A 27,909-nucleotide genomic window follows, 5' to 3' on the forward strand; every position below is an offset into this window, starting at 1 on the left:
GTCAATTTCTTGACTCTGAATAGCCAAGAGTCAAGAGTCGACTCCAGCACAGGAATGGTTGCCGACTCACTGGTTCACTGATTCATCTAATTCCAATGCAGTGCATTTCAGTTGAGTGCACTCTATCAGTGAGGAAAGAACAAAATGAAACGTAGAATTCGGACGCTGTCCTATGTGTTTTAGAGCTGGAGCTGTCACAATAATAACTTGGAATAGTCTGTGACACTTTTGGAGAGAAGAATATATATATTTCTCTGTTGAACATCACTTAGACAATATTTAAAAAAGAAATACAATTACACAAGATGGCTAATATTTTTGTCCTCAACTGTATGTATATCTGTTTAAAAAAGTTACAGCATTACTCCTCTATACATAAAAAATGCCTCCACACTCAAAAATTACTTTTGCTGCTTGTTCAAACTACTTATTAAATATGAGTTAAACCAACACAATTCTTAAGTTATTTTGTAATAACTTAATTGTTTTATGTTCAATCCACTTCAATTTGTAAAAATGATTAAGTTATCTTAATCGATTAGTGTTGGGACAACATGTAGGAATTGTGTGGAATCCATCATTTTTTACAGTCTATGGACATGAAAAAGTTACAGCCTTAGTTTTTCAACTATGTCTATACAAATAATTTCATGTTATCCTTTTAATCCTAATCTAAAAACTTTTAATTTCACTTTCTTATTATTCTGATGAGTTGAAGTAGCTGCCATAACTAAATACTTAAATCAAATGAAATGTCTAGCATCATTTACTCATCCTTTACCTGTTACAAATCTTTTTTGTTTTTTTACAAATCAATGAATTTCCTCCTGTTAAATACAAAAGAAGATCTTTTGAAAAATATTTTAAACCTGTAACCATTGACTTCCATAGTATTTGTCTTTCTTACTATGAACGTCAACAATTACAGAGTTTCAGCTTTCTTCAAAACATCTGACTTAGTGTTCAACAGAGTAAGGAAACTCATAAAGGTTTGGAACCTCTTAAAGGGGACCTATGATGAAAATTCACTTTTGTAAGCTGTTTGGACAGGACTGTGTGTAGGTATAGTGTGTTCACAGTCATATTGGAGCCAACAAGTCTCTTTTTAAAAATGTTCTGATGTTAAAATAGGTGTAATTTCCAGTGATCCCCAGTGATTTTGAGGACCACCGCAACTTGATGTAGGAGTGCAGTTTTCCCAACCCACTGAATTGACTGACAAGTGCCATGTTTCTATAATAACATGTACACACGTGTCCACAGAACATAATTTTTTTTCCAAATAAACTGGGTTTAAAATACTTGTTACAACTCCCTGTGATTTTTATATGTTTTATAAGTTTAAGATGTTTTTAAAACAGAGCATGTTTGTAATAAAGACTAAAATTAAAGGTGCAGTTGGTGATCTTCCACAATGCTAACTTGTTAGCATACATCTCTGAACCACAGTCCCTCCCCTGCAGTCCAGAGCCACGCTTCCTGAAACACGAGCATGTGCACCTTAAAGATGACAGCAGAACCCTCTCTCATGTGTTAAAAGCAACTAGTACTTGTCCAGCAGCGTGCAGGAATTACACTCATTACTAAGCCATACTTAGATGCTATTTCAGAGCGAATATTTAGAGTAGCTGTTAACAATATAAGGAGCGCGTCACAGGTCGTCATAGTTCAAAAATGAACTAGTGTGATGTGAATATAAAACCTACTTCACCTCAGTAAAGCAGGCTAGGCGGAATAGTGCGTAAACGACTTTGCATTAGTTTAAATCTACATTTGCTGACAGACAGTTTGGGCTACTAATCAGAATTATGGGAGTTGTCGGCCCGACAATATTTAAATGGATGGACATTTTTTATTTTTATGCCTCACCCAGAATATAAAATACATATAAATACATTTAGATCATTTACTTTAATCATTACTATTGGAATGTGAAGAGACTTTCAACCAGCACAACAAAAATGTTTCTGAAGACAATCACCTACTGCACCTTTAAATCTAAAATAAAATTTCTACTTAATTCTTAACTGATATAATCATCTCGACCGCATGGTGTCAGTAAAGCGCATATGTCTGTCTGTGTGTGTGTGTGTGTCTGTGTGTATTGCAAATGGTAGCTGTGTGAGACTCGTCATTTCACAAAGGCTTGAAAAAACTTCACCACAAATACATCAAATAAACTTGGTATTTTTGAAGAATGAACTGTATTTCAGCTTCATCTGAATCTGTCTTTGTCATTGTGCTGTTTATCTGACGTAACGCATGATGAGAAGCAGACACACACGTGGGCAGTGTTGCCGAATATAGCTGACTTTTTCCAGCCCAAAAGCTGTCCGAAACCCACCAAAACGCACAAAAAAGCGCCCAAAGTAGTAGCTTAATATTTTATGTAATTTAAATGTACTTAAATGGAAATTAACCTAGCTATTTTAACGGTCATCATTTCTAACCATACAGCAGCCAACACCAGCAGTCACAGAACCACAACATAACAGGATCACATCAAAACACTGCCCCCTCTCACCCACACACAGGCACTGCGTGATGTGCGTGCACGTGAAGGGAAGTCAGATTTGTCCGGGAGTCAGCTTTTGAAAAGCTTTCCTTCACCTCTTCTTGCGGTTGGGCCTACACGGTTTGTGCTAAGCACTGGTCATTACTAACTGAATGGAGTATGAGCACACAGTTATGTTTAATTAAGTTGCATATAAAAGTTACGTTTCAAAACTGCCCAAATTTTGTCAACCAGCCAATGCCATTTTTCATCCGCACAATCAAATTCGAAACCGCCCAATCTGGCAACACTGCACATGAAAACGGTAGGCATGGAGAAGCAGCTCATCTTCATTTAAAGTCACAGGCTACAAAAAAAGCTACAGTATACTCAGACACAAAATTGGGCAAATTCTGGAGGCTATAATAAATAATCTGATAGGAATTTTGAGCTGAAGCTTTACAGACACATTCTGGAGACACCAAAGGCTTATCTACATCTTGTAAAAGGGGTAAAATAGGTTAAGGGTGGCTAAATAGTGAGCAAATTTTCATATACAAATAGTTTGTGTGAACGATCCCTTTAATCATATGTTTTCAGTGTGTTAAATAAGCAAGTGTAATAGCTTATGTGTCTGTACTGTATGTATATGTGTGTATATGTGTGTGAGAGAGAAGGAAACACTTTGGGTCTTCTGCCAATTCCTGCTGTCAGCGAATGGGTCTGACATCAGATTAGAAGCCCTTTGTGTAGTGACGCTGAATTAAGCATGCCGCGCGTGCCAGCACCAATCTGCACGCTGCTCCTAACATTCCATAAACGTTTAATTAGCCCTGCTGTGCAAGGCACCCGTTCACGTATCACACACATACCCACACAAGCAGAGGTTCACAGAGCGAGCTGGATTAACACATTCACAGAACGGTTTGAGCGAGTGATGTATCGCTGCTTTCCCTGGCAGTGCCAACATCATTGTCTTCCTCCCTCACTTCCTGTGCCTCCACTCACATGCCAGTCAAATTGCAGCGTTCAGCTTGCAACAGATGATTTGGCTCATATTTCCAATTTCCTGTAGCTTCTGAGACTCTGTCTATTCTGTTAAGTGCTCAGAGACCAAAAGCCGCTCTCATTGAGGCAGATTGCATCAACATCACAAGTACCGCATGTCTAATGTTAAGAAGGCAGTGCACGAGGCAGATCATTTCCTTTTGATGTAAAAAAATAAAAATAAAAAAATAATGAGAAACTAATGAACCCCCATCCCATTTAGCAGTCCGGGTCCGCTGAGAATGATTCAGTTCTGTGCATTATGGTTATTCTCTTACCATACAAAAGCTCTCTTAATTATGTTGTTTTTAGTTAAAGGCCAAATATAAAGGATTTGTTTAAAGCTCTGGGTTTAGTAATTGTCAAAAGCATCTTCATAATTCATGACAATAATAATAATAATAAAACAGTATGATTCTTATTAATGACCATGCTTGATTAATGGTTCCATCAATGATTCCTCTAAAACATGTTTAAAAACCTTTCACACAAAAAATTCTGTATTCGATTACTAAAAACATGATTCAAATAATTTTAACAATCACAAAAAATGTGTTTAAGTTAGACATTTGAATGACATTTACGGTTATTCTGACATGGCATAAACTGAGTGTGATAAATATATTTAATGGACCATTTCATTTTTTAAACACTATAACACTGTATGCTTTCGAATTTACTCATTTAAGACAATCAGGACATTAGAATCAGTCTCTCAGATACAGTGGTGTAAAGTAACAGATTACAAATACTTGAATGACTGTAATTGAGTAGTTTTTCTCAGGAATCGTATTTTAGTTAATAAAAATGTTTACTTTTACTTTCTCTTGAGTACATTTTTAATGCAGTATTGGTACTTTTACTCCACTACTTTCCTTCAACCTGCAGTCACTACTTTATTTTTTCTTGTCTATGGGGATTAGAAAAATCAGTCCTGTGATTCCTGTCCAATCAAATCGCACATGGTAAATCACATTATAATGAACTACCTCAAGACATGGGCGATTTATAATCGCAGTTTGTTTGGAAGCATTAAATTGTCCAAGAAGACGTCCAATATCTTGACACACTTTGACCCAGAGACGTCAAATGCACGTCGATGCATGTCACTGATGAGAAGATGGCGGATGTTTACTGTATGTGGACCGAAACGGCCTTAAACACCCAGCAGGCACAAGACGTCAACATGACGTCAGATTGACGTTAAAAATCCCAATGTCGTGGGGACGTTGCATTTTGTTTGGAAATGAAAATCTGACTGACATCAGAACCCGAAGTCAATGTCCAATTTCCAACCTAAAATCAACCAAATATCAACATCTAATGATGTTACAGCTTGACATTGTGTGGACATAACCACTATGATGTCTATTAGATGTAGGATTTTGGTTGCCATACCTGACGAATAAATGTCAGTATCTGACATCAATATGACATTGGTTTAAGATGTTGGATTTTGGTCACTTTCTAACACCAACCTACGTCATTTGATGTCACTATTGGATGTCAAAATAATGTTGTCTTAGATGCTGGCTAGACATGGTCACCTGACATCACAACCTAAATATAATCTAATTTTAACCTCTTATGGTATTGTGTGCCTGCTGGACAATCACCGAATGCACTACAGAATGTTACATTTACACACATCCACAAATTACATGTAAATGCATCAACTTTTTACAGCATAATACTCGCTACTCACTACTCTTGAGTGCTTTTGAAAGGTCTACTTTTTACTTATATGAGTAATATTTACAACAGATACTTTTACTCAGGGCCGGAGCAAGCTGAACTGGCGCTCTAGGCAAACGATGATCACGCTGCCCTGAACTCAAAAATGAAAACGTGACCTGTTCGCAAAGTGAAGACCGGGGGGTGGCAGTCGCGGATGAAAGTGAGAACCAGGGGGGTGTCACGAATAAAAATGAGGATGGGGGGGCGTGTATCGTGGACACCTAGGTCACCTCTATGGACGTGCCGGCCCTGCTTTTACTCTACTTGCACTACATTTTTGGGCAAGTAATGATACTTTTACCTTAGTATGATTTTTCAGTACTCTTTCCACCACTGCTCAGATATTAGACACTGGATGTTTTTGATTCACTAAAGAAAACCAGCTCTTTGAATCACTCATTCAGAAATGTGTGTGTGTGTTATCTGTATTCTTTTCATAGTAGAATCAGTCATTCAGGAATGAGATTACACTGGTTGAATTGCTACTGATTCATTATAAACAATCGTTTCATTAGAATCCGTTATTTATGAATGTGGTAACATCTTTGCGATTCATTAAATAGACTCATCTCATGAGAATCGGTCATTCAGGTATGAGATTCCAAATGAATTGCTTGTTCAGGAATGAGATTACACTGGTTGAATTATTGTTGATTCCTTATAAGAAATCAGCTCATTAGAATCAGGTATTTATGATAACATTGCTTTGCAATTCATTAAAATGAACCATCTCCAGAGAATGCGCTCTATATTTTTGATCCATTAAAGAGAATTGTTTGATTCATTTTAAAGAATGGGCAGTTGTTAAAGGGACGGTTCACCCCAAACTGGTTCCAAGCCTTTATGAGTTTCTTTCTCCTGTTAAACATAAAAAATATATTTGAAGAAAGCTGAAAAACTGTAACCATTGACTTCCATATAGGAAAAACAAATACAATGGAAGTTAACAGTTATAGGTGTTAACAGTAAGAGAAGGCTAAGCAAATGATGGCAGAGGTTTTATTTTTGTGTGAACTAACCCTTTAAGGAATAAGGTAACACTGCCTCTTTATGCGTTTTGATTCATTATATTATATTGATTCATTATGTTATTCAGCAATGATGTCACACCACTTGTGCTGTAAGTTTTTGATTCACTGAAAAGAATCATCTCATATGAATCACTTGTTTAGGAATCATATCGCACTAGTTGTGCTGTAAGTTTTTAATTCATTAAGGACAAATTGACATTTAAATCAGTCAAAGCAACCCAATTGTCTATACAGAGTTCCATCAACTGCATTGGCGAATTAATGCATGTCTAACGGAACCATCACAGAAACAACAACAGCTTTTCTGGTATTACTTTTAATACCCCATTCATGACTGTTGTTTCCTGTGCAATTCCCATGGCATTACATGGGACTAAAGCTCCTGGTACAGTCACTGTGAACTCATCCATCCGCTGCCCGGTGTCCAGCAAAGCACTGGGTCTCCCTCCTCCCAGCCATATGGTCCAGTAGCGGCTGGGTGGAGGTGTCTGAGTGGCATGCAGATTTCTCTCCAACGATTTCTCGTTACGGAGGTAAAAATAGACAACAGACACCTCGTCGTGTCACCTCACTCTGACATCAGTGTGAGACAGATGGTGCAAATTAATGACGGTGAAACAGAAAGAACTGGAGATTGCACACACACAAAAAAATCCTCCTGAAACAACAACCATGGCCGATAAACAAATTAAAGGAGTGTCAGAGATGTCCATTGGTAATTAGTGCTGGGACTGCACTGAACTCTGCCTTTGACAGAACCCGTGGTGCACTTGTTTGTATTGTTCAGACATGCCACTGTTTGAAGTTATGAGATCCTGCTTGGCCAACAGTTGCTGGGCTCTCACCTTTTCTCCTTTCTGAGAAATGTTTAGATAAATAAGTCTTGTTTATTTACAGTGTTTCCTGGGCAACACCACACCAGTGTAAAAACCTCTGTCCAAATATTTAGGCTAGTTTTTTGTACATTTATCATAGCAAAGCACCTATTCTAAAGGTTGCATTTCAATGAAATTGACAGATGCCATTGCTTTACTGAACACAAATGTATGTTACTTAATTGAAGTTAATTGTGTCTCCAAAGTCAGGGAACAAAATCCTTTAATTTAAAGTTTTATAAATATTTATTATTATAAATTTTTAACTAAAATTAACAAAATATTGCATTGATTGTCATGTTTTGATAAGACGTAAATGAGTGGTTTAATTGAACAATTACCTGTCTGATTTCTACAACTTTAACTCAGGAGCAGACATCTGGGTAAATCTATAGTTTAGGTCACAACTCATGCTATTAACTACTGGCTTATTTTACCTGCCGATTATTAGAATATTAACTGTGCATTAGTAGTTATAAATGATAATCTTATACTGCAACCCTAATCCTTCCCAAAACCTAAGCCCAATATCTACCTTACTAATAATAAATAATACGTTTTATTTGTTATCTGCTTAATACATTTTATTCATGCACTTTTCTTAAACTCTACAAAACAATAATACAAAAAAAATTGGATTAAAATATGCAACAGATAGTTCAAAATGACATAAAGCCTCTTAAATTAAAAGCAATACTAAAAAAGTGAGTCTTAAGCAGTTTCTTAAAACTGTTCCTAATGGTTGTAGGTAAAGCATTCCATTACTTGCGGCAGGAGAATGCCCTACTGTACCTCTCATAGTGTTGAGTCTGCAACGAGGCTGAAACAGAGTGAGACCCAATGCAGAACGTAAACAGCGAGATGATGATGATACAGTCACCAAATCACAAATTTAGCCAGGAGCAAATCCATCCGCTTTGCATGTTAAAATTAAAGTTTTAAAATCAGTACGTGACTTGACAGGTAGCCAGTGTAGTTGCTGAAGTACTGGGGTAATGTGATTGCGTGACGATGTGTGTATCAACACACGTTCAGCTGAATTTGAATTATAAATAATTTTGAATTAACTAATTATTACTTATTATTAATAAACAGCTAAGCAGTAGTTTATTAAGCTATAAGTGTTAGTTAATGCTTTGTTAATACTGTGAATTGTGACCTGAGCTAAAGTGTTACCGGAATCTGCTTTTAAACCTTGATTTGACATTTGACATTGACAAGATTTGACATTTAATGTATCACTGAAATTAACACATTTGAAAATATCATTCAGGGGGCAACATGATTTGAAATAGGGGCTGCACGGTGGCACAGTGGGTAGCACTCACAGCAAGAATATCTGGTTCGAGCCTCGGCTGGGTCAGTTGGCATTTCTGTGTGGAGTTTGCATGTTCTCCCCGTGTTCGCGTGGGTTTCCTCCGGGTGCTTCAGTTTCCCCCACAATTTCAAAGACATGTGGTAGGCGAATTGGGTAGGCTAAATTGTCTGTAGTGTATGTGTGTGAATAAGTGAATATGGATGTTTCCCAGTGATAGGTTGCAGCTGTAAGGGCATCTGCTGCGTAAAACATGCTGGATAAGATGGCGGTTCATTCCGCTGTGGCAACCCCAGATTAATAAAGGGACTAAGCCAAAAAGAAAATGAATGAATGAATAATTTGTAATAAATTGTATCTGCATCAGCCCTGAAAAACAGGTTGGTGGACCTCTAATTGACCATGGCCAAAACTTGGTGTTTGTTTACATATATATTTTTGATTATACAAATAATCATGGATTGAAACAAATGTAAATGAATAGACATCGTCTGCACTGTAACAAAAACTGTTAATTAACAGTTTCCATATTTCATGATTTATGGTTTTTTAATTTATTTATAGGTATGAATTGCATTATAATTGACTTTTGACTTTTCAACTGTGCAGTCTAACAAAGTGACTTTTATTGACATTCATTGAAGCAATATATTGTTTAACCCTTTAACTACTCCAGCAAGAAAACAAATTTTGGATTGCATTTCTTAACTCCTAATGTCGCTAGTTAACACACAATGCATTTTTTTTTTCAACACGATCCATACTTTCTAAAACATCAGCCTCTAACAAATGGTTGATATGTTGATTTATGGTAAAACTCCTGGAATTAATACATATACTATAAAAAATCTGAAAATATGAAGTGTATTTATTTTTAAAAAATCTTCAAAATAAATAATTTTTGAATACTAAATCACCTTTTTAATGTATGCCATAACATATTTCAGATTCTCATTTAACATGCTTTCTAGTTTGTTTGTTTTTTTCAATAAAACCAAAATCAAGTGTAGCAGTGCAACAGGATTATGTTTGTTTAATTATTTGGTAAACCAACAATGCTGTGTGTAAATCATTATTTAAAATGGTCATTCATTAAATGACTTTAACAGTCATTATTTAAAACAGTCAAAACATGGTCAGCCATTTGGTAGAGCAGGCAGTCAAAGGGATGAGAAATAAGATATAGAGAATTAAGTCTGTAAAATAGCATAAAACACTGGCAGTTTATTACCAGATTTTTGTACTGTAATTTGTAGCACAGATCCAGAAAATTTATCATTTCAGTATTAAAAATGTCAGTAAAAGTAGTTTTTTAAATTAGTTAACTTTTCAACACCAACAGTTGTTGAGGGAAGATCAAAGTCCCATGATACAATTCAAAAGCATAAATAAATGAAGAAAAAAAGCATGAATCACAAAAATACAGAAAATTTTCGGATATTGTTCACAGTGTGTCCTGCAGAGGGCTTTATAGGTCTCTGTCTTAGTCACGTGACTTAAAACTTCTGAACAGCAGATTTCGATTTTGTCATATTTTTTTCTTTTATAGACACTTAATACCAAAGATATATTTCTCATGTGTCTCAATTTCACCAAGAGAGAAGAGTTTCAAAGTCTCCTCGCTCATTTCGTACGTCTGCGAGATTTAGATGATCCATCCTAAATTTGATTTAAAACCACAGAAGTTGCACCTTCTAATAAATCTTTTTCAGACAACTTTCAACACGTGCTGAGTGTTAATTTTGGACCCTGTTTGTTGACTGGGTTGAGACTTGCTAAGGTAGTTTTTCTATTTTAATCGCAGAATCACAAGGTGCAAACATTAGAGCTTTATGTGCAAGACTGGTAGCTTTCAGAAATAGAAGGAACAGGGCAAAGGAAAGATGAATGTAAATATAGCCCTGCTGGAAAGCTCCCTACTGAATGACCTCTGACAGCCGTTTGCGTTAAATAGCGTTGTAGTTCAGAGATTCAGGCATTATTGCACAGGTGCTCAGGGAACAAGAGAGGCCTGAGAGGATCTAGAGCATTATTAAAGCTCAGAGAATGTGTGTATATGAAAGAGAGAGAGAGAGGGAGAGAGAGTAGAGGGTTAAAGAGATATCAAGAAGTTATGAAATGAAAAGGTAACAATTACACAAGAAAGTTCCTGAATTTATATGAGGGATCAACCATAAAGGCTAGCATGTGTTGTATACAGGTGAACCTTCTTTTGTAAAGTGGCACCAATGCAGTCCTGGCTCACTGATTATTGAAGAGTAAAGCGTCACTGTACATATGTAACAGTTAAGGGCAAAATATGATTTGTTCAGTCATACAGTTTTTAATAGCGTGCAGGTTTTAGAATCAATTGGTTTAATATGCAAATTATTTTGGAGCCAGTAATTATGCCATTTAGGGGAACGAAAAAAACATGCTTTGTACAATAATTTTAGAAATAATGTTCAAATGGAAAAATAATTCACAAACAAAAACTGAAAATAGTATCTGAAAATCGAGACTTAATCTAATGTTAAACTGTAAAATGTTTTTTTATACTTAAAAAAAGCTTTTTTATAACCTTTCTTATTATGATGATATGTATATTTTACAGTTCTTAACATTAGAGAAAGCAGTGGATTTTAGCAATATCTGTTTTCACATGAATTTAAAAATGGTTCATAGTTTACACAAAAACAGCACTTTTTAATCATAAAAATGCGGTGGATTTTAAATAAAGTGTTTTAGTAAAAGGTTGATATTTCAATAAATCAATACTACTACAACCCCAAATCAGAAGCTGGGACAGTATGGAAAACACAAATAAAAAAGAATGTATTGATATCTAAATTTACTTTGACTTGTATTTCTTTGTAGACAATAAAATAAACATTATGTAATGTGTTTTTCAAAATAAACTTATTTCAATTTTGGTTCTTGCAACAAAATAAAAAATAAAAAGTTGGAAGAGTAAAGCATTTACCACTATGTAACGTTGCCATTCCTTTTCACAACACTTAAAATATGTTTAAGAACTGAAGACACCAAATAATGAAGCGTTTCAGGTGTGATTTTGTCCCATCCTTCCAGCAAACAAGTCTTATGGTGGGCAACAATACGAGGTCTTCGTTGTCTAATTAGGGCTTCAAAATGCGGCACACATTCTCTATCAGAAACAGGTCGTGACTGCAGGCAGGCCAGTCAAGTACCTGTATCATGTATACCTGTAATGTAAGCAGAATGTGGTTTTGCTTTATCTTGATGAAATACGCATGGAAAAGAAGGCAACATATCTGTACTGTACTTTTCAGCATTAATGGAGCCATCAAAGAAGTGCAATTTACCATTGCCAAGGGCACTGACAAAACTCCATACCATGACAGACCCTGGCTTTTGGACTTGTTGCTGGTCTGGATGATCCTTTTCTAATTTGGTCCGGAACACACAGTGTTCATTTCTCCCAAATAAAATATCTGAAATACTGATTCATCTGACCACAGTACATTTCCACTGTGTGCCTCCAAGCTCAGAGAAGTTCACAGCGCTTTTGGACAATCTTAACATAGGGCTTCCTTTTGGCATGGTACAGTTTCAAATGGCATTTGTGGATGTACGTAACTATGCATTGTGGTACTTGACAAGGTTTGTCAAAGTAGTCCTGAGCCCATGTGGTAATATTGCTTATAGATGAATGATGATTCTTGATGCAGAGCCCCCTGATCAGGATAGTTCAGCTTAGGCTTGCGCCCTTGTCCTTTACACACTAAAATTCCTCCAGCTTCCTAGAATTTGTTATTTTTTTTATAATTATTTTTTATGGGTTTTCACCTTTATTGATAGGACAGTGGAGATTAGAGACAGGAAAGTGTGGGGAGCAGATATAGGGGAAGGATCGGCAAAGCACCTAGAGCCGAGAATCGAACTCGGATCGCTGCGAGCACCTTGGTGTTATGTGTCAACGCACCAACAAATAGGCTATTTGAGGAACATGGTTTTTAAACATTTCAATAATTTGCTCACGTATTTGTTGCCAAACTGGCGATCCTCTGAACATCTTTGCTCCTAAAGGACTAGACCTTTCTTGGATGTTGCTTTAGTACCAAATCAGTCACCTGTTGACATCACCTGTTTCAAACCACATCATTATTTAATCAATTTACTTGGTTACTAGCCCTACATTGCTCCTGCCCCAACTTTTTTGGAATGTGTTCAGGTCTGAATGACAAGGATGTATATTTACAAATGAAATGAAGTTGACCAGAAAAAACATGAACAATTAGAAATAACTACTTTATTTTTTATTTGCGTTTTCCATACTGTCTGATTTATTTCTGATTTGGGTTGTACTAATACTACTACTACTACCACCTAATAATAATAATAATATTTACATATTTATATATATATATATAAGTCAGTAAAATACTGACTTAAGTGTGAATGAGTGTTTTTACTATTATATAACAAATATAACACTTATCCTGCAACTTAATTATAATTATTATTTTTAAATATTACACTGATCTCATGTACTTGTGAGATATATCTAAAGATAGACAAGAACAAATTACATCAAAATTTAATCAAAACTTACAGGATATTTTATTTATTTTTTTTTTTAAATTCTGCATGGTTATGCTCTGTGCTTTCCAGGTCTATATTTAATAACTTTGTACGATGATGACTGAATATTGTGTGGGATATTCACGTAACTTGCTTAAATGTAAAAGTTAAATTAGTGAAATGACAGGCAGATTGCATATAGTGGGAGGCTTGTATCCAGATTGCAGGGAAGGCTCAGTAGCTGAACTGTTGATTCTTGTTCTCTCCTGTCTCCTGCCAAATAAGCATGACAAACAGTCTGCGGGTGAGTTTACACAAGAAACTTTCTGGTAAATCTGTTTTGCTTTAAGGTGCTACTGCATGTTCATTTTTATCCATTTCGCTTTGATCTGCTGTGAGAAATGCGTAGATTCATTAACTTTCGTTTCTGTTGAACATGACATTATGTTCATACAGTACATTACCATTTCACGCTTTACCCTCTAAATGTATTTTAGCACCACATCCATATACAGAACCAATTACTTTTTTTTTCGCTATGGTAACCAAGGTCCCATTTGCGCAAATGGATTGACCTCAATAGTACACCGTGCTCTTTAATAAACGTAATTGCTCTGGCGCCGCATTGGCTTCATGTAGCTGCTAGCAGTCCCTCTTGATCTCACACCTGCGCATCACAACTTAGAAAGCGCAAGTTTGTTGTCCATTCTTTCAGTACACTCCTGTTCCAGTTCAAACCTTTTGGGTGTGGGGAGGGGGGGTTGTTTTGGGGGGAGGGACAGCAGATGGCCACCCCTCTCCAGAGGTCTGTGGAAAGTGGGTAAGTCATCCACTCCGACAGACTGGCTCTTCCCCAGCTGAGGGGCTGTGTGCCAGCCTGAGCCCATATGGCCTCCCTGGCGCTGTGGCCAGGCTCTGGGTGGGCACACAGTGGGTGGCCAGAGCAGTGTTCACCCACCCTGAGGCTTTGCCCACAGGCATGAGGCTGGTCATGGAGAAGATGAGGAGGAGACACTTCTGGGTGATCTGTGCCATTGTTCAACAACGATAGCCACCACTGTTTGACAGTTGTTGTTATTATGACTTTTGAGTACAGACTTTATTCTTTCATGTACTCGTGGACTTGGCCTTTGGAACCTTATTGGCTAGAGACTGCTCGAGAGGTCTCATTCACGTCCATTGATTAAAAGAACAGATTTGATTTTGCAACAATATATTATCTTCTTATATTATATTATATTATATTATATTATATTATATTATATTATATTATATCATTTGTTATATGTTATGTTATGTTATATTATACTATTTGTTATATATTATATTATATTATATTATATTATATTATATTATATTATATTATATTATATTATATTATATTATATTATATTTACAGTTGAAGTCAGAATTATTAGCCCCTCTTTGAATTTTTTTTCTTTTTTTACATATTTCCCAAATAATGTTTAACAGAGTAAGGAAATTTTCACAGTATGTCTGATAATATTTTTTCTTCTTGAGAAAGTCTTGTTTGTTTTATTTCGGTTGGAAAAAAGCAGTTTTTAAATTTTTAAAAACCATTTTAAGGTCAAAATTTGTAGCCCCTTTAAACTAATTTTTTTCGATAGTCTACAACAAACCATCGTTACACAATAGCTTTCCTAATTACTCTAACCTGCCTAGCTAACCTAATTAACCTAGTTAAGCCTTTAAAGCTGTATAGAAGTGTCTTGAAAAATATCCAGTCAAATATTATGTACTGTCGTCATGGCAAAGATAAAATAAATCAGTTATTAGAGAAGAGTTCTCAAAATTATTATGTTTAGAAATGTGTTGAAAACAACTCTCCGTTAAACAGAAATTGGGGAAAAAATAAACAGGTGGGCTAATAATTCTACAACTGTCAACTGTTCTTGTACTGTCAAACACAATTGTTTGAAGAACACGTAGTTCGACCCTTTTCTGCTGTTTGTTATTCCTAGTCATTTCCCCTATAGAAAATTGAATCACAAGTTATAAAAAAAAAAAAAAAAAAAAAACACAGAATAGAGCATACTTCCGCGTTGCAGAATAAGGTCAATAGGAAGAGTTAGGTGACTTCATGACAGTTAAAAGTTAAAGAACTAGTGGTGTCAAAAACTGGTTGTGTTGTCTACTCGCATCAGCTGCATTATGAACAAAAAGCTGGACTTGAACCAAAAGACTAAAGGGCACTCAAGCATGTGCCACAAACTACACTATTCTTATAGGAACCCTCTTTCTTTCACATTACACAACTGTTTTGGGGATCATGACTGCTAATGTTTACACACTAGACAATGGCAACTGGGGTTCAAACTTTATACAGTTTATGTGTTATATACTATTACACAACTACTATTAGAAAACTATTTCAGGGTGACACAGGTGACATTTCAGGGTTAGCACTGTCACCTCACAGCAAGAAGGTCACTGGTTCAAGCCCTGGCTGGGTCAGTTGACGTTTCTGTTTGGAGTTTCCGGGAGCTCCAGTTTTCCCCACAGTACAAAGACACAGTGTACATAGTAAAGACATAGTGCTATAGGTGAATTGGATGAACTAAATCGGCCATAGTATGAGTGTGGGTGTTTTTCAGTACTGGGTTGTAGCTGGAAGGGCATCCGCTGTGTAAAATATATGCTGGATAAGTTGGAAAATGAATAAATGAATGATTGAAAACTATTTCTTATTTTTAATGAGGAAGAATCCCAGACAAATGTCATCTACAAAACAATTGAGCAAGATGTAGGTGTGTGGGATCTGACCAAAATTCTATATCACGGTATCAGTTTTTTGTTCAGTTTTATACATATTATAATAATTGTAATATAAAATAGTTTATTATATACAGTTGAAGACAAATTATTAGCTCTCCTGATATTTATTTTTTATTCTTTTTCAAATATTTCACAAGTGTTTGATCTTTTTTTATACACGTTTAAGCATAACAGTTTTAATAACTGGTGGCAAGGTGGCTAAGTGAAAAGTGGTTAGCACAGTTGAGTCAGCAAGAAGATCTCTGGTTCATGTCCCTGGTGAACCAGGACGCCTTTTTGTGTGGAGTTTGCATGTTATCTCTGTGTTTGCGTAGGTTTCCGCCGGGTGCTCCGGTTTCCCCCACAAGTCCAAAGACATGTTGTACAGGTGAATTGGGTAAGCTAAAATGGACCGTAGTGTATGAGTGTGAATGAGTGTGTATGGATGTTTTACAGTGATGGGTCATAGCAGGAAGGGCATCCGTTGTGTAAAACATATGCTGGGTAAGTTGGCGGTTCATTCCGCTGTGGTGACCCTATATTAATAAAGGGACTAAGCCGAAAAGAAAATGAATGAATGAATGAATAATAATAATAATAATAATAATAATAATAATCATAATAATTTGTTATTCCAGCCAGACTTTGTTCAGAAGAAAAATATACTGTACTAAATTGTAAAAAAAAAATTATACATATAAAAAATATTGTATAAAAATACAATTACTTGCTCTGTTAAACAACACCTGAGAAACAATTGAATAAGAACGATGATTGCACAAGGGGGCAAATAATTTAACTGTATGTAGTTATAATGAAAAAAACGTCAAAGGAGCTTTAGAGATTACTTATAAATCCTTAAATAAACTAATTAGGAATAAAAAAAACAACTTCACCTTTTACTTTTTTTTTTTTTACATTTAGAACCTGATAAACACAATAAACTAGACTTTTAGAATAACCTTATAGCAACACATATTGTATAACATGCCACATTTATCAAAGGGGACAAACACTTTGCAGAAAATATATGCAAACATTTAAATTCAAAAATACTTTATGTGTGTGTCACAAAATTTGCTTCATGTAAACATACATACTATTGCAAATAACTAAGCTTTTAAAACAAGTAAATACAAGCCAATTTTGCTTGTAAAATACAAGCAAAAAAGCACAAGCTTTTTTATAATGGAACTTAGTAATTCTTTATCGATAAAACACCATTGATATAAAAATATATATTATTTAAAATATTAGATATTGACAAAATGTATTTTTACTTCTATTGCTGCTAATTACAGTATAAGCTGCCTTATGAGGCTCATGAATATTAATGAAGTGGACTATTTTTACTCGAACTGATTTGCTGAAATCAAAATTAAGATGGTAATATATGAATTCTACCAAATAGAATAGCTTGTGCAATAATTCTGGCCACCTGACAGTCAGTGCTTTCAGCTCAATCACTAGAGCGCTCACACTAAAGAGTTTACAGTGCATCAGATACGCTGTGCATTTATTGATACGAACAGAAATAGTATATTTACACTGCAAAGTCACGCAGAGAGAACCTGTCAAGTGCTCAGTCAGTGTGCTCAGGAGTAAAGGAGGAGTAAAGAACATATCAACTTATTCTAAGCCTCCAACTCAATCACTGCTAAGCAAAATGTAACAATTAACCAGTGTCTTAAAATAAGATTTAGCCATCTCAGCATAAGTGATATAGAGCAGTTTTTACTATGACAGTATGATTTGGTTGGGTTTAGGGTTGGGGTTTGGTTTCATGCATCCTTTTAAAAATCGTACATTTTAGTACAACTAAACTGAAACAATATGAATTTGTATAAATTAGCCACTAAACTAACAAAAAAAAAATAATAGTTACATTTCCTTGTGAAATCAAGCTGGTAATACTGGTAAATTGCCATACTATTACTGGAATGGCATTACGGGTTAACTCAAAAATGTTCAGTTAACTTTTTATTAATTTTCCAGAAAAGTCTGTATGTATAAAAGGGGTTTCTCACAACGTGTCTCATGTATAGCATGTCACGTGGCCTCATTCATGCTGTATGTGAACATGCAATGTGCATTTGTTTACATATGCACAAAAAAATGAATACACAAAATAAAAATGTCTTTAGATTGGCATGTTATAACATGATAAAGATATATACCGCCCAGCCCTAATATGTGTGAGAAGTGATAAAGAAAATGATTTAGGATCTCGCAACTGTGAAACTCAAACTTGATAGTACGATATTTTTGAAAAAAAAAATGGCCAATGTCTTCCTCTCCAAGTTGTACTGATTTTGAAGGGGGAAAGAAAGAAAAGGATATTTTTATTTCTTCACTGCATGGCTCTTGGTCATTTCAAATCAATTTTATTTTCCAGTCAAAAAAAAAAAACAAGTTTAAGTTTCACAACACAGTGCTCTGTGTGGCTGACAGGCCCAGATTTTAGCCTGCTAAATATTTCTCAGGCATCTGCCATGCACTGACGCTTTTAGATTGTGTCTTGGATAATTCACACTGTGTGATCATCACTCAAGCACTGATTTGTCTCAAATTTCAGGCTTTAGTTGGCAATCTTCAGAAAGCTGTCAGTGAGGAAAATATCAGACCTAATGTAATGTACATATTAGGGTTGGGCGATGTCGACCAATTTGCCATCGTACGATGTCTAATGTGAAACATTGCGATGCACGATAACATAGTCGTCACATCAAATTAGATATTTGTAGCCTACCGTTTCAGCTACCGGACCCGCATGGTCTTTGTTTTACCCATAACCAAATCATAAATAAGGATAAGTTACATACAAATTACCACCTGTCAATCACTTTTTCTGCAGGACTCTGGCATTACTAGGCAGACTGATCTGTGTCGTTATAATGGCGTCAAAACTTCGCTGGTAAAAAAAGATGCACAACCAACAGAATGTGAGGTCTTCGCTAAAATTAGTGTGAAAGCGAAAGATTGAAGCAGTGGACTGACGCTGAGACAGGTTACCTGATAGATTCAAAACACCAAAGAGTTGTTAGATAGAGACCAGATTCACTCAGCATTGTGATGTCTATCGGCCATTTGCAATGGACGATGGCATTGCCTATCGACCCAATCCTAGTACATATATGCCAATAGTCTATTTAATTACAGACGTTAAAGACGTATTTAATAATTGCAAAAAAGTTCTTTTTTATTTTTATAATTTTTTTCTAGCATTCACTTAAAAGAATACAAATCTGCTAGATTACCTTTTTTAATGTTTAGCTTACAAGCAGATGATGCAAGCCAGGTTTCAATCCCAGTTGCATGGATATACAGTATACAGTAATCTATAGCCATATTAAATAAAAAACAAACAAGTATCCGATTTACAGTTCTAATAAAGATATATAATTAATTAATTTTAACAATGACTGCATGGACAGATGCACCAGATACAGTAACATGCATTCATTCATATGTCATTAAAATATAATGCATTTAATTAAAGTATTCCCTCAATTAACGAAATAAGAACATATAATTGTAACATACACATTAAAGTGGTAAACAAGACATTGGCATTTCATGAAATTATAAAACAGTTACTGTTATTTTGATAAATTAATTACTTAGCAACCTCTAAAACAGTGGTCACCAAACTTGTTCCTGGAGGGCCGGTGTCCTGCAGATTTTAGCTCCAACCCTAATCAAACACACCTGAACAAGCTAATCAAGGTCTTACTAGGTGTACTTGAAACATCCAGGCAGGTGTGTTGAGGCAAGTTGGAGCTAAATCCTGCAGGGACACCGGCCCTCCAGGACCGAGATTGGTAACCCCTGCTCTAAAACTTTGAGTAAATTCTATTAAGAATGAATATGTGAAGCACAAATGCTATGTGAATGTACAACAGTCATCATACTGTCATCCTGGTGCTTATTCAGATTTCAGATGTTCTTGTATTGTCACATTGCTTATTGTATTCCACCATCTATACAGTAGCATGCAATTTAAAAGTCATCCAAACTCTGAACTGAAAGTCAAATTGTGTTTGGTTGTTCCATTATCCTCTACTGAATGCTGTAAAAAATAAAACAGTTTTAGCTATATGATGGTTATTATAAATATAATGTGTGAAAGTTCACTTATAAACAATGAATTTTTTCAAGTAGAAACTGTCAGCTGCACTAGCTACAGGATAATAATGGCTGAATGACATTTAGCGCTAGCTTGAGTTTCTGTCAGACCTGATCGCACTGTTTATTTTGCCATGACGATGAGTTCCAAAAACGGCTAGCGCACAGAAAGCTTGAAGTGTCATGTTGCTAGGTAACATTTCAGTGGGCTCTCTCTGTCAAAGAAACTTATGTGAGTGATTCAGAAAAACTCTGTCTGGAAACAAAATGTAGATAGATGACACATGTCTGATTGTGTCTGTGCCTTCTGGTGCAATGCTGGACCAAACACTGTTATCCTGTCTGACCAGAATACCCGTTCTCTGTGGTCTTCATCATTTTAGCTCTATTTTTGTGTGAGAAAAAAAAACCAAACATATCTTATTTCAGTCCCCCTGAATTTCTTTGGGTGTCAGTATCAATATGTTAGTCTAATATATTAGTCTCAGTGCTCCAAAACAATGACCAAATTTAGATTTAGAATATATATAGCATTCAAAACTTGCTGTTTGTCACCAATATGGATCAATGGTTTTCATGACATCATTCAGATTTAAATCAGACCTTCTGACCAATCTAATGCTCTCTACTATCTGTAGATATAAAAGCGAAAAGTTGCAACTGCAAAATCAATCAATTACTGTAACCGAGTATTCATCTAAACACTGGCATGTACATATATATTCAAATGATAAATTGTAGCTGACACAGTGTTGATCTGCTATCTATGGCAAGACCTTAGGGGAAAATAGATGCACACACATATTCACAGTATGCAGGCAACTAAAATTTCAACAGTTTACATGCATTCAAAATTAAGTCTGTAACACAAACAATTGCAATTCTATATATTATTAACAGCACAGTGCATTATATAGGTTATACACGATTCAAAGTGTTTAAATATGTTTCCACTGAGGTGAATGAAGTCTGAGTTAGTGTTAAAGTCACCAGGAAATCAAAACTAACCATATTGATTTTGTTAACTCGAATTGTTAGTTTTGCGGTGAACAATTCATCTCTGCATGTCATTAAGAAAACAAAAATGGTTTGACCTTGTAATCTTTAATTGAAATCTGAAAATGCATTTCCTGTTTGTTTCAGTTTTCAGAAACGATCTGTTTGACAGCACACTCACAACGCAATGCAAACAATTAATAAAATGCTGCATTTTCTCACAACACAAACAATTTTGGAAAACGTGCTGCATTTTCTCACAACACAACGAAACTGTTTTAAGGAGACCCTAAAATGTGATGGATCTGGCTATTTAGGTTATGTTTATTTAGGCAAATAAATACTAAAGACATGAGAATCAGGATATTAAAATAAACAAACAAAAAACTTGCACAGCAGCGCCCATCACGTTTTTGGGTCCCCTTGAAACATTTCCATTGTGTTCTGTTATTTTAGTGTTGTGAGAAAATGCAGCGCGTTTCATTATTTTATTAGTATTGTGTGAAAATGCAGCGCATTTTTTATGTGTATGCGTTATGAGAATTTGCCACACATGTGCTGTCAAACAGATGAAGATCTTTACTGAATTTGCTGGTGTTTTTTGTAATTGCATGTGTTTTCTTAAATTGCAGCACGTTAAGCTCTCTAGGCCTGAGGTATTGGGTGCTGTTAACATAATTAATCATGCCCCTCCAACTGTCAGTTTTGACAGCACTATGACAACAAACAATAAGAGTGAGGAGGAGGTGTCTGTTAGGTTGTAATTACTCTCCTGAAACCCTTTTCCAAATCTTTCTGAATTAAATACCTACTGTACTACATCCATTCAGCTCACAGTTAAAAAAAACAAGCCACACCCACTGTTTTCTCATTTAATATTTAGTTTCTCTAGGAAGTGCATCACAATATGAAAAAAAAAATGGCCGCAGCTTCTGGTTTATGCAGACTTTAATCAAAGTCCCTTTAAGGCAAGTTATTTAACTTGGCAGCCATCTTTAAATGCCTCTCAGGCATTCTGTCTAAATTGGGAAACATCAAATTCTCCAAAACTGTTTTTCAAACTTACATTGCATATTTGGAATCACCAATAAGATTAAACATCAACCGTTATCATTTCTAAATGTTCAAATCAAACAAAATCAGCATTTTTCTTGTTGCCCGGGATAATGTGCGTGAGCACTTGAAAGGAACAAGATCACGACACCAACCTTATTTATGGCCGTTTTACACATTATCATCCTCTGAATAATGCTTCATCAGATCGCGCTGCTCTTCTGAAGTAATCTACAACTTATGGTAAATCTTCTTCAGAAATGAAGGTGACTTTTGTTTACAAGTTTGTGGGGCGTTTGAGTAGTTGCTGTCATGTGATGTGCGTTTGACAGGATGAACTGTACCTCGCGTTCGTTTCATACAGATTACAAAACCAGAAAACTTTTGTTATCAAGTGCACTTGGTTCATTTAAAAGTAGAGACTTTAAGTCTTATGTGGACATATTTCTTATATCTGTGAAGCAAATATTCACTGAGATTCCAGTTTGTTGACCACATGAACTGTCGTAAAATCACACGTCTGATTGTCGGTCTATAGCGATCAATGATTGGCTCCTGTACTAAAAGACGGGGCTTCATTCGCCAAATTGACTGTTGTACATTTCCCCATTTCCCAGCCTGGTTTCTCTCAAGGTTGTTTTTTTCCTTCACTTCATCAATTGGTGAAGTTTTTTTTTTCCTCGTCACTAACTTGCTTGGTTTGGGACTTGCGGAGCTGCACATTGATGGATTTGCTCTTCAGTGTTTGGACTTTCAGCAGTGAAATTTAAACCACACTGAACTTAACTAAACTGAACTTTAACTCTGAAATCTGGACTTTACTTTAACTTCTAAGCGGCTTTGACAAAATCTACATTGTAAAAGCGCTAAATAAATAAACATAAATTGAATATCTGTTTAAATTCTAATCTGAATACTGTATTTTAAAGTGAAGAATTGGTTAAACAGGGTCAGCATTATTAGTAGTCTGTGACTGTCATGAGTCTAATGTGGCTCTGTCTGAGCTTTGATACAAACAAAACATTATTGATAGTTTTCAGTCACATGACGTGCAGAGCAAAACAATGGGCTGTAATGGCAGAGATACACAGGATCTCCATAAAATGCTGCACAAGCAAGTCAGATTTCCTTCTATTTCAAGCTACAAATATCAGCTAATCATGCCAACAGAACAAGAAAGATTTTTGAATACAAATTAAATTGTGGGTGCTTGTGATCCACAGACAGCACCCGCCACTGTATTTCAGTCATTAAAAACCACCAGGTCCATACAAGAGCTCCAATTTTGGCAATGTGGCAGCGTAATGATAATTAAAAATAATGCATGGTTGGCAGGTATTTCATAGCTTAAAACTTGCTTACAGATGGTTCAATGGTAACCAAAGGACACAGTTACGAAAGCTGGAGGAATACAGAAAAATCCCAGAGCAAAAAAACAAAGGACAACACTGGAAAGACATGATATGTAATGGAATGTGATGCATTGTCATTTTTCCTGTCAAAAGCAGGGCAGGCACACAGTCAAAAAAATAAAATAAATAAATAAAGACAGGGACTGCCACAATAAACAAACAAACCTGTACAAATCCCTCTCCCAAAGCTATAACAATTGATTATTGGCTAATCTGATTGGAAGATGGGACTTCAGATGTCAGAGTCATACTGAGCATTGCAATTTGCTCCATTCATAGTAATGCGAGGGAACCGATTCAGTAATTCCTGATAAGGAAAATGTATTTGTTCATGCTTGCTATTTATACTTTGCTTTTTAATGTATACTAATTTGATTTTATATATACTCCAAATTACAATAGGAACTGTAAAAATAAATAAAAGCATACAAAAGTACAGACAGTTATAGTTACTTTAGATTGGGATGAGCCCATATTGATGCTGTGATGTCACATGAACACGATCAATTGGCAATTTTTAAAGGGGGAAAGCTGCCCAATATATCTGGTCTTCATGTTTTCATTGAAAATACATAAGCATGCTGAAATCATCTGCACATTCCAATGCACCTAAGGGAAGCTTTAGTAGCATCTCACTGAATTTATGCAGTATACTTTTTAATAGCTTTCATTATGTGCCCAGGGTTTGAAAAGTATCAAATAAAAGTCACGTTCTTCCAAAAGCCAAGCAGAAATATAAACACATCCTTTCTCCCTGGTGGTAAATAGTGTGTAATCTGGTTAACTCAGTGTGTCCGATCCCTCAATGAGAGCTCTATTAAGCAGTCTGTCATTAGAGGGATTACATGTGCTATTATCAGCCGCAGTCTGGAGACTCATACTGAACAGGCCAGATTGATTCAATCACACACATTATCTGAGTGGATGGAGCAGGACTACAAAACAGCACCGAATTTCAGACATTAATGGGTATGGATATATATCAATAATAACGCTGATGCTCTTTGCAGTCTTTGTTAGTTGCACGCTAACAGTGACTGTTATGCAGCCCAAAATACAAATATACAAAACCATAGAGTACTACTAGAGTCACAAATGTGTTTGAGCATAAAGAACACTCACACATAGCCCTAAATGTTATGACATTTGCCTTTCAGTGCTTTCCTGATCCAGATAACTGACCTTTTGCTTCTGCTTTCCCTGTCGATGAGCCAACAGAGAAGGCTGAAATCCAAATTAGTGTTTAAAGTCAGTCTCTAATACACTTATTTATTGATGTCCGTCATAATATACATCTTTGGTTTAAGGGCTGCATTACCTATTATCGTTTGGACATTTTAACAATTTCTGGTAATCACTGTAGCATAATGGGACACATGCCATTGCTTGCCTCCCCTGCAAGACACTATAGGAATAAATGGAAAAAATAAGATTTTTTGTTTATTATATTGCAAAATTCACTGTAAAAGCAATTAGGAGCCAGAGACATTTTGAAGGAAAGCGGCTCAAGGGGGAAAAGGGCAGTTTTCTTATTTATTTTTATTTTTATTATTAAAATATGTAAAAGGTTTCACCTAATAGTTAAAAATATATATACCATATACTGATCGTAAGTGGTTCAGAATCTTTATTAGTTTTTTTTTCTGTTGAAAAAATAAACTATTGTGACGAATGTTGGACACCAAAATGTTGAGCGCCACTGGCTTGTAGGAAAAACATACTCTGGACTGGCTTGTAGGAAAAACATACTCTGCAAGTCAATAGCTAACCAATATTCTTCAAAATTTCGTCTTTTTTTGTTAACAAAAGAAAGAAAATAAAGCAGGTTTGAAACAGGTGGATAATGAATAAATTATCACCATTTAACACGCCTCTTGTTTTAAAATTCTACACCGTTTGCCCTTCAGGTAAAAATGGCCCGCCTTCATTAAACCTGTAAAATAAAATAGCTAAATTTAATTTCAATCCTCAAGTCTATTTTGCATGAAGAAACAACCCCATTTTCATCACAAACTCTGTGACTCTGCCCTAAATGTACAAAACAGCCTTCAAAACAGAGGGTTCGAAAGATTTCACGCAGCCACCATTTAAAAAAGCGAAATCGAGGCTGCGGTGGGAAGAAACCCGGTATTGCCTGGAGTCACACAGGAATGGCGTTGTGCGTCTGTGTATCTGGCTGCATATCTTATCAGCAAAAAAGAAAGTGATGCAAATTTATAATTTTAGCGCTTTCTGAGTGCCCCAAAGGTCTGTTCTGAATGGATAGTGAAAATAAAAAAAGATAACGAACCTCATTTTCAGCTAAGTTAATGGAAATGGCACTGGTTAGCTAGTGTTTTCTTTCCTAAACACACATTTTTATCAAACTCAAGTTAATAAACTGATTCTTTCACTATTTTAGACTTGTCACGATACTGAATTTCATAACTGAAAAAAAAAACAAAAAAAACCCCGTAAATTTTCCGCTAACATTGAATCGCTGTTGAGCGCGTTCTTAAACACGGTTGATTTGCATAGTTTTCACCAGTGCTTACCAGAAATGACTGTGATTGGCTGCGAAGGTCATGAGTTCACTGCACTTCACTGAAGTTTACCGATTGCAAACACAGACGAGCAATCTGCTGATGAATCGACTGATCTTCACAGCTTTAAAACGTTCTAGTGTATCTGTGTTTGCACTTGGTAAAGAGCGGTGAACTGATCTCTGTAACACAGACATTCCAATTTTTTTTTTCCTTTGCCCCACACTCACCCAATTGTTTATGTTATTTTATTTTTCAACAGACGTCTATAAAATATATCACACAAAAATACAATCAGTCACAGTATACAACATTTCATACAGAGATGATGCAGGGTCTTATTAAGATTTCATGGATTTTATCACTGAAAAACAGACACAATGTGCATTTTTAAAATGCTTTGGCTTCATGTAATGTTCTATATTCAAAATAAATGACAAAAGAGATGAACATATTTTCATGATTAAGCTGTCATTTCTCCATTAATCTAGCCTGTTTGCCCATGATATATTGCATTAGTTCAACTTTACTGTAACTCACTCTATTTCAAACTAAAGTCAACTAATCCCTTTTTACAGTGTTGGCTTTACAGACATCATGGTGAATGCGTATTCTACAGTGTGTAAAATAAAAAAAAAATAAATTATGTAACAAATTATTTTATAATATAAACTTTTGACCAAATGCTTTAAGTGGAATGGGATATATTTTGTGGAGCAGACCATAATGCTGTACTATATTCTACACCCTTAAATAAGCTGTATACTATTTAAGTTGGAATAATTAAATAATATGTTGCTTTGTTTTTATTTTGGTTCATTGGCTAATTTAAACATGTCATGGATAAACAAATATAATATAAAATATTTCATCAGCAGCCGGCAGCAAGTCTCTGTGTTAATGAGTGATTCACTAAATCATTCATATAATGATTCCTTCAAAATGGCTGATGCATTTAAAAAGGAAGCAAGAGACTTGAAAGGATGGAAAAAACAAATAGTTAATTAAATAACTGACTCAAAAGTTATGTTTAAAAACTGACTCGTTCAAAAATCAGGAAACACAAACCACAGGAAAGCAGAAATAACTGTATGTAAATTGTAGCACAATATTTTATATATTAATATATTTTAAAGGGCACCTATGGTGAAAAATCAACTTTTAAAGCTGTTTGGACAGACATATGTGTAGGTATAGTGTATAGACAATCATATTGGGGTGATATAAACACACACAGTCCTTTTTTATTTTGAATTTAACAACATAAAAACGGTGGACCAATTGGAGCTGTTTTCAGACCGACCGCAACTTATGTAGGAGTGCGGTCCCCCCGCTCACTGAATTGATTGACAGACGCGCATTAACATGTCTCCGTAGTAACGCATATAATCATATCAACAAGACAGGACGTAAAAAGCAACTGGGAATAAAAGGTCTGTTCAGTTTGCTAGGATCATCAATCATCATCAAACGTGATCAAGAGTGAGTTTTACAAGTTTAGAATGTTTTAAAATAGTGCATGTGTGTAATGAATTACAGCGATTCACTTCACCAGCACAGCCGCGTGTCAGAACAATTATAAAAGAAGATGCTTCAATCCTGGTTTGTGGACGTTAAACCAGGTTTATTTTGTACATTAACATAACAGATATCCATACAGCAGTGGATATTAACCTGTATTCTGTCACACATTCGTGCAAAATGAGTGCAAGAGTGTGTGTGCGTGAACTTTGTAACGACATTGTGTGTGACTCATGGTTGAAACTCCACAAAAAAATAGCAGACAGTCATTGGTAAAGTTCTTACTGTAGTATTTCTCACAAATGTTACGTGAGATCTGCTTCCTGAGGCAGCCGAGGGTGGCGATTGAGGCATGCTGCTAACAGGCACGTGGGAATGGTGGGCGGGGAGGACTAGCCTTAAAGGCCCAGTACAAAAAAACAGCAACAAGGTTTTACCAGCTATAATACAGAAACTTCAGACAG

The sequence above is a fragment of the Danio aesculapii genome, chromosome 3 (genome assembly GCF_903798145.1).
Source record: "Danio aesculapii chromosome 3, fDanAes4.1, whole genome shotgun sequence".
NCBI lineage: Eukaryota > Metazoa > Chordata > Actinopteri > Cypriniformes > Danionidae > Danio > Danio aesculapii.